We start from the raw sequence: 7,511 nt of genomic DNA, 5'->3' as shown, positions 1-7,511 counted from the left end.
GCACTGAATCCAGAGTTTCTTGAAGATACAGACTGTGTTTCGTACCTCTTCTAACCCTGGTGGGTAGAACGGTGCCTGCTACATTGTAGGCAAGCAATTAAATTCGGCAAAAGCAAATACATATAGAAATGAATTACTTTTCTCATTGTAATGCTCAGTCTTCTCCTCGGATATCTTTTTTATGTCAAGAGAGGAAGCTGGAAAACAGGGCAGTGGTAAGAAATCACACGGCATCATTTTTTTTTTTTTGAGTTGGAGTCTCACTCTGTCGCCCAGACTGGAGTGCAGTGGCCGCTCCTGGCCACTGCAGCCTCAACCTGCTGGGCTCCGGCGATCCTTCCGCCTCAGCCTTCCAAGTAGCCGGAATTACAGGCATGCGCTACCACGCCCAGCTGATTTTTTGAGGAGCTGAGGTCTCGCTGCCCAGGTGGCTCAGTCTGTAATCCCGCGCCTTTGGGAGGTTGAGGTGAGTGGATTGCCTGAGCCCGCGGGTTCGCGACATGGCGTCATTTATTTCTGCAAAAGATGCCCTGTTCATTTGGGAGAGTGTTTCTAAGTAGACTGGGTGGCCTAAATATGGTTCTTTGTGGGCAGTAACAGGTAAAACTAGATGATCCTGGATAAAATACTAACCTCTTTCACTCTTAAGCTTCTTATCTGCAAACTCCAAAGGAGGACTGGCCTTCAAATGAGATAATGTGAAATCAAGCAATTACTGAAAACATTAACTCGCCATTGTAGTACAGTAAGTATGAATTATTCTACAACACTCTAGTACAAGAAAGTTTACATTGTTTTGTGTAAATCAAATTAATTCTGATGTCAGGGCCCCATTTGTCAAGGTTGTGTGAGTTGCAATTAGGAATCTGTTTTAGGAGGCCCCTCCACCTTCTTAGAGGTAGTCTTTTTTTTTTTTTTTTTGAGTTGGAGTCTCACTCTGTCGCCTAGAGTGCAGTGGCCGCTCCTGGCCACCGCAGCCTCAACCTGCCGGGCTCCGGTGATCCTTCCACCTCAGCCTTTCAAGGAGCTGGAGCTACAGGCGCGCGCTACCACGCTCGGCTGATTTTTTGATTTATTGTAGAGATGAGGTCTCACCTGCCCAGGTGGGTCTAGAACCCACGGGCTCAGGCAATCCACTCACCTCAGCCTCCCAAAGGCGCAGGATTACAGGCTGAGCCACTGAGCCTGGCTGAGGTAGTCTTATATGTTGCCCAGAAAATGAGGTCGCTGTCCCCATCTTTGCACCTTCTGCTGCATGTTTCAGTTGATCTGGTTCTCATAGGAGCCCTCTCCAAGATTCTGCCACAGAGGCTGTTGACACACCTCTTAAAGTGTCTGCCTGTATGGATGTCACAGCTAATACCCAATCTGGCCTACCAAAATCAATTGGGGCACATGCATCTGTCCCTTGAAGACACTCCCTAAACACCCATTATCTCCTCACACTTGAAAGAGCTCACGTTGCCTCTCCCTCTCTCTCTCCCTCTCCTCTCCTATCTTCCCTTTCTCTCTCTCTCCCTCTCCCTCTCTCCTTCCCTCCTTGCTTCCATCACTCACTCTCTCCCCCCTGCAATACCCTCTTTTTTCTGTGTATCAAAAACTGCTTCTTCAATCCCCAGCACCAACTTCTCTTTCTGTGCCTACCTATAATTCAACTTCCAAAGGAACAACTGAAAATAGGAGAATGTGGTAGCAGCGACTTGAAATTTTCATTTCTAACTTTGAGGCCAAATGCCGTAGACAAGCCCTCGAGACAAAGGAACTCAGACTCAGGAGAGAAGTACTCACCTTCCTTCATAGGACAAGGAAGTAAAAATGCCTCCAATCATACTGTGGCAGCAACAGCGTAACACTAACATTTTAATAAATTATATAGGAAACAAGTTACTGTTACTGCTTTGGCTTCAGATGGAAAGTGTTTCTTGGTCAGGTTTCACCAGTGAAGTCCACTGTCCAGCCATAAATAAGACACTCAAGATAGCATTAGCTTCTTTGTATAATCACTGTGACTCAAAGCCTGGCCCTTATCTGAAAAGATTCAGAGCTTGGATGCTGAATCATACTGTAGAAGTCAATAAGATTCTAATAAAAGAGTCAAAATGACCACCAATTAATTTGAAATTGGAAATAAAAGTTACAACTAGACCAGATACTTATTAGAACCTGATCAGTAAATTCTCTTCCTGTAGACATCTATTCGGGAGATCAAATGATGATGTCACTTGATGAGCATGGAGTCAGGTCAAAGTAAGTACTTTATATTTCTTAGCTTGATACAACAGTTTCAGTAACAGGGAAATGGCAACCTCGGAACCTGGACCTGAGTCAGGAAATTATCTCTACAGTGGTTTTGATGGTCATGCTCCATAATTGTCCCATCTTTTTTCTAGCCTTTAGTGCTAATCTAATTCTGTCTCCACTTTGACTGACATCTTGTATATTTACTGTCGGAGTTCCGGCTCCGACCTAGGAGGGAGGGTTAGGACTGCACCGGAGAATCTGGACGGAGAGAAGAGACCACTCAGAGGCAGTTCTTCTGGGAACAGTCTGATCAGGACTGAAGCCAAATTTTATTCGGACTCCTTCCAACTTATATACCATTTTCTATACCCTCCAGCAGTGTGATAATCACTTGCTGGGGGCGTACAAGTTCCGTGCTTTACAAACTATGCATCACAAGACCACCACGAGATTTGCAAGTTCCAAGCAAACAATTCGAATTCCATGATGCCTGTCGTGCTTCACAAAACCCACATTAAGGTCACAGGTGCACAATTTCAATACAGATCGTTCAAAGTGTTTTCCATAATGTTCAATAAATCATTCATATTATACTCTTTGTTCTAAACCCTGATTAATACAAAAAACTTTCTAAGTTAACTCTAGGTTCAATCCAAGTTCACTGACTCCTAATATTTTTTAACGATTAATATTATCAACTTAACACTATACTATAATCTATAAGTTTACTTAAATGACTTAGCTGTTAGTTATACTATTATCCTATTACAATTTAATGTAATGCCTTATAACTCAGTTAAAACTTATTCTTAAACTACCAAACTTTACTATAATTCATGTGAATTTCATATGTCTAAACTTTAATTCTTATATGATCTAGTGATTGGACTTTAATACTATGCTATATCTTATTAAGCTAATACCTCATCATTAATTCTTTTATAAATCGTATAGTAACTATTATATTTGAATAATGTAGCAAAAGGAAACAAAACAGCAAGCATAAATTTACGCAACTATGAGTGTATATGAATATTTTTTATCCTAACAAGTCTACTCTAAAAATCAAATAGTAGCTGTCACACTCTTGAACAAGGAAATGCATGGCTGCCATGACGTTGGCCATGGGCTGAAGCAGACAGAGTTTCGGTAATTAACGAAACAAAAGAAAAGGTTCTGCCTGGCTAGGGGCAGGGCGACAAAACTATTTAGTTTCTAATTTTAGCCCTAGGGGAAACTGCTTTCAGAAGCAAGAGCTGACTAACCAGTCTACCAGGAAATAGAAGTTTAAAAATGTCTAGAAAGAAGTACAACTTAGAAGGGACAAGGTCATATAAAATAATTCTGCTGTGCAACTTTCCATCAGGTGTATAGAGATTTACTTATAAGTTTTACTGCCATGTATGCACACTGGTCACTAATTACACGCCAATATCATAGGTATAACTGATATCCTATGTCAGAGGCGATCTTCCAGATGGGCCTTTACAGGCCTCAGCCATGTAGCTATAGATGTTGGCTCCCAACAATTTACCAACATTAGTACTTTCAATCAGTTTGACAAATTTTTCCTAACCTGAGAATAACCCACAGAAAGTCCTCAACACTCTGCTCTGAGACTGCATTTGTAAGTCCAATTTGTTTTAAGTACAACAAAGTTAGTCTAGGTACCCAACTAACACAATTGGCTATATTATATAGTACTGTATGTATTTAACAGGCTATACTGACACCTGGTAGAGAGAAATAATACCTTAAAAAAGTGCAAGTATGTATCATTAAAGTTCATAACTTGAAGGTTTGCATGTAGGGGACTTACTGTAAGTATTACACATATTATGAAAACTCTCATATTTTTAAGAAAGCATTAAGCTTAATAAAATGGCCACCTATGTACCCACCACTTAGCTTAAGAAATAAAACAAAAGCAATATAGTCAAAGCCCCATGTCCTGTGTACATGTTGTTTGAATGCACTCCCCTCATACCTTCCCTCTCTTTCAAAGGTAGACATCACCCAGAATCTGGTGTTATCATTTTCTTTCATTTCTATGTATGTTTACTACTTAGGTATATATTTATAAATAATGTATAGTACAGTTTCATGTGTTTTTAAACTAAATATAAATAAGCTGTATTTCTGGCAACTTTTTTCCCAGTATTACTATATTTGTGATATACATCTATCTGGATAAGTGTAGCTCTAATTTATTCATTTTCATTGTTGTGCAGTGTTTCAGTATAGAAATAAAATATAAATTTGTATTCCCAAAGAATAACAGAGATGAACACTTATTAAATGTAGAAGACAGATTTTATTCAGACAACTGTAGCAGGGGAACAAGACTGCAATATAAACTGAGCTCAACTCCAAGTAAGATGATGGTGACTGAGGCTTTTAAGGGAAGAACATATAGAGAACAACAACAAAAAAAAACCATTGGGGAGTGGAAAAGGGGAACAATAAAAAGGACCAAGGAGCTTTGTGGAAGTGGACATTAGAGAATGGGAATTAGGCAGAGAATAACTGAACATGGTTTGCCAAGTTTGGCAGGACAATAAACATTTTGCAGTTTGGCAGTACTGCATTTTCTTGAGCAAAGACTCAGCCTAAGAGCTGGGGTCACCTTGATTTTTTATTTTTATTTTATTTTAGTGTTGTGGGGTACAAGTGAGTTACATGTAGGTGATGTTTGGTAGCTGGCCCTCTCTCTCCCTGATAGTGAACCAGGTACCCAGTGTGTTGCCATGTGCCCTCTTCCTTCTTCCCTCCCTCTCTACCCTGGCCATGGCTTGCAGCTGCACCAATCCCACCCTTGGGCTCATGCTGGGGTTACCTTTAGAACACAGCCTGGTGCAAATGAAAGCCAGGCTAAAATTTGGTCAAGTCTCTTAGCATGATGTTCAGGCAAGTTCTTTATGCCTTGTAGGAGTTAATAGTTGATAGTATTCACTCTCCTATTGTAGGATACTTAGGCTGTTTTCAATTTATTTACCTTTATGAACACTTGTGCTGTGGACATTCTTGTATAGATCTTCTTGTTTACATGTTTGGGATTTTCTCTAGGGTATGAACCTAGGAGTGATATGGCTTTTTAAAAAGATATGCATTCCTTCAACAGACATCTTCAGCTGGACATTGTCAGGTGATTTTCTAAAGTCTTAGTGACAAATACAAACCCACCAGCAGCACATGTGTTTTAACGGTTCCAATTCCAGACAAAATGGGTCTTGTCAGGTGTTAACATATTTACTCTTGTCAATCTGAAGGGTGCGAGATGTATCTGATTATTTCAGTTTCCTTTTCCTTGATTATATAGTGAGGTTGGTCATCATTCCATATGGCCATCAAGGTTTGTATATTTATAAATAACCCATCCATGCTTTTAATGCATTTTTTGGCATATGGTTTATCTTTTCCTTACTGATGTTTGGGAAATTTTCAGATATCCTTCATTCTAATCCCATATTGGTTACATGAGTTGCAAATAACTGTTCCTAGTCTTTATTTTTAAATTTTTAAATGATATGTCTTGATAAGCTGAAGATTTAATATATTTGTTAGCTAGAATGTCTTTTTGCCCATTTTCCTACTGGGCTATTTGTCTCTTCCTTATTAATTCAAATACATTCTTTAAATATTCTGGACAGTTTTTCAGGTTGTGACTATCTTTTCATTGTTCTTGGATAAAGAAACATACTTAATTTTACTAAGTTTACCAAGCTTTTCCCTTATGGTTCGTAAAATTTTTGTACCTTGTTTAAAAACTCTTCCATATTTTAAGGACAGAGAGACATTCTTTCATATTTTCTTTTAAAAGTTGTAAGTTTTTGCCTTTAACAGTTATGACTTTAATTCATCTGGAATTGATTTTTGTGATCCATGTGGAAAAGAAATTGTGTTTATGTTTTGTTCCGTCCCCCCCACCTCACCCCCTTATGGCTAAGCAATTGTGCCAACACAACATACATAATAGGCCATAATGTCACCACTGATGAGCCACCCTACTCACCCAGTGCTACCCTGATCTCTTCTGGGCTTTATTCTGTGCTGTTGATCTATTTATCACTGCACCAACACAGCAGTGTCCTAATAAATCTGACGCTGAGAACTCTTCTCCTTCAAGAGTTATTTTGGCAATTCTTGGCCTGTTACACTTTTATAGAAATATTTGAATCAGTCTTTCAGCTTTCATGAAAAAGCCTATTGGAATTTAGATTGGAATTACACCGAGTCTATAAATAAATTTGGGAAGAAATGATATCTTTACGACATTGAGTTGTTATTCACAAATGTGGTGTTTTTCTCCATTTATTTGTATCAGCTTTAATGTTTTTCAATAGTGTGCACGTCTGCTGGATTTACATCAAGGTGCCACTTATTTATTTATAAATGGTAACTATCTTAAATTGCACTGTGTTATTGTTGTGTAAAATGTAATCACCTTTGCATATTGGTTTTTATGTCTGGCTTCCTTATAAACTCTAATTCTAATATTTTAAAATTTCTTTGGGATTTAATGTATATTATAATAGCACGTGGGTAGTTACAGGTTTTGTTCCTTCAGTTTGTTTGTTTTTTTTCTTATAGTGCGGATAAAGGATTCACAGAATCATGTTGAATAAAAACAACAATAATAGACATCACTCTCTTGCTCTTGATTTTAATGCTTATGTTTTTAATGTTTCACCATAATGTGTGATGTTCGAGGTAATTTTTTATTGTTCTTTGTTAAGCAACATTTCTTTTAGACTCGGTTTCCTGATTTGTTTATTTTTGATGAATTTGTGTTGACTTTGATTGTATTGGGAATTTTTAAATATTTTTGAGTGGGGCTGACTGTGTTTTCTAGCCTTACACTATTGTTGTCATCTGTTTTTGTCATCAAGATTATCATAACCTCATACAATGAGTTGAGGAGAAGGTTCTTTTCTCTGTTTGAAAAGTCACATTCCCAGCCCTCTCCATATTCACTCATCTCCTTGTTGTATGTGTGTGTTGATTTTTCTTAATACAAATACAAGCAAATAGGCCTGGCTCAGTGGCTCAGCCTCTAATTCCATCATTTGGGGAGGCCGAGGTGAATAGATTGCCTGAGCCCACCGGCTCGAGACCAACCCAGGCAACTTGGCGAGACTTTGTCTCTGCGAAAAGTTTTTTAAAAATTAGCTGGGCGTGGTACTGTGCGCCTGTAGTTCCTGCTACTTGGGAGGCTGAGGTGGAAGGACCATTGGAGCCAAGCAGGTTGACACTGGGGCGGCCATGAGCAT

The sequence above is a fragment of the Carlito syrichta genome, unplaced genomic scaffold, assembly GCF_000164805.1.
Source record: "Carlito syrichta isolate Samal-C Ts95f unplaced genomic scaffold, Tarsius_syrichta-2.0.1 Scaffold308266, whole genome shotgun sequence".
In the NCBI taxonomy this organism is placed as follows: domain Eukaryota; kingdom Metazoa; phylum Chordata; class Mammalia; order Primates; family Tarsiidae; genus Carlito; species Carlito syrichta.
This window is presented reverse-complemented; position numbering follows the sequence as displayed.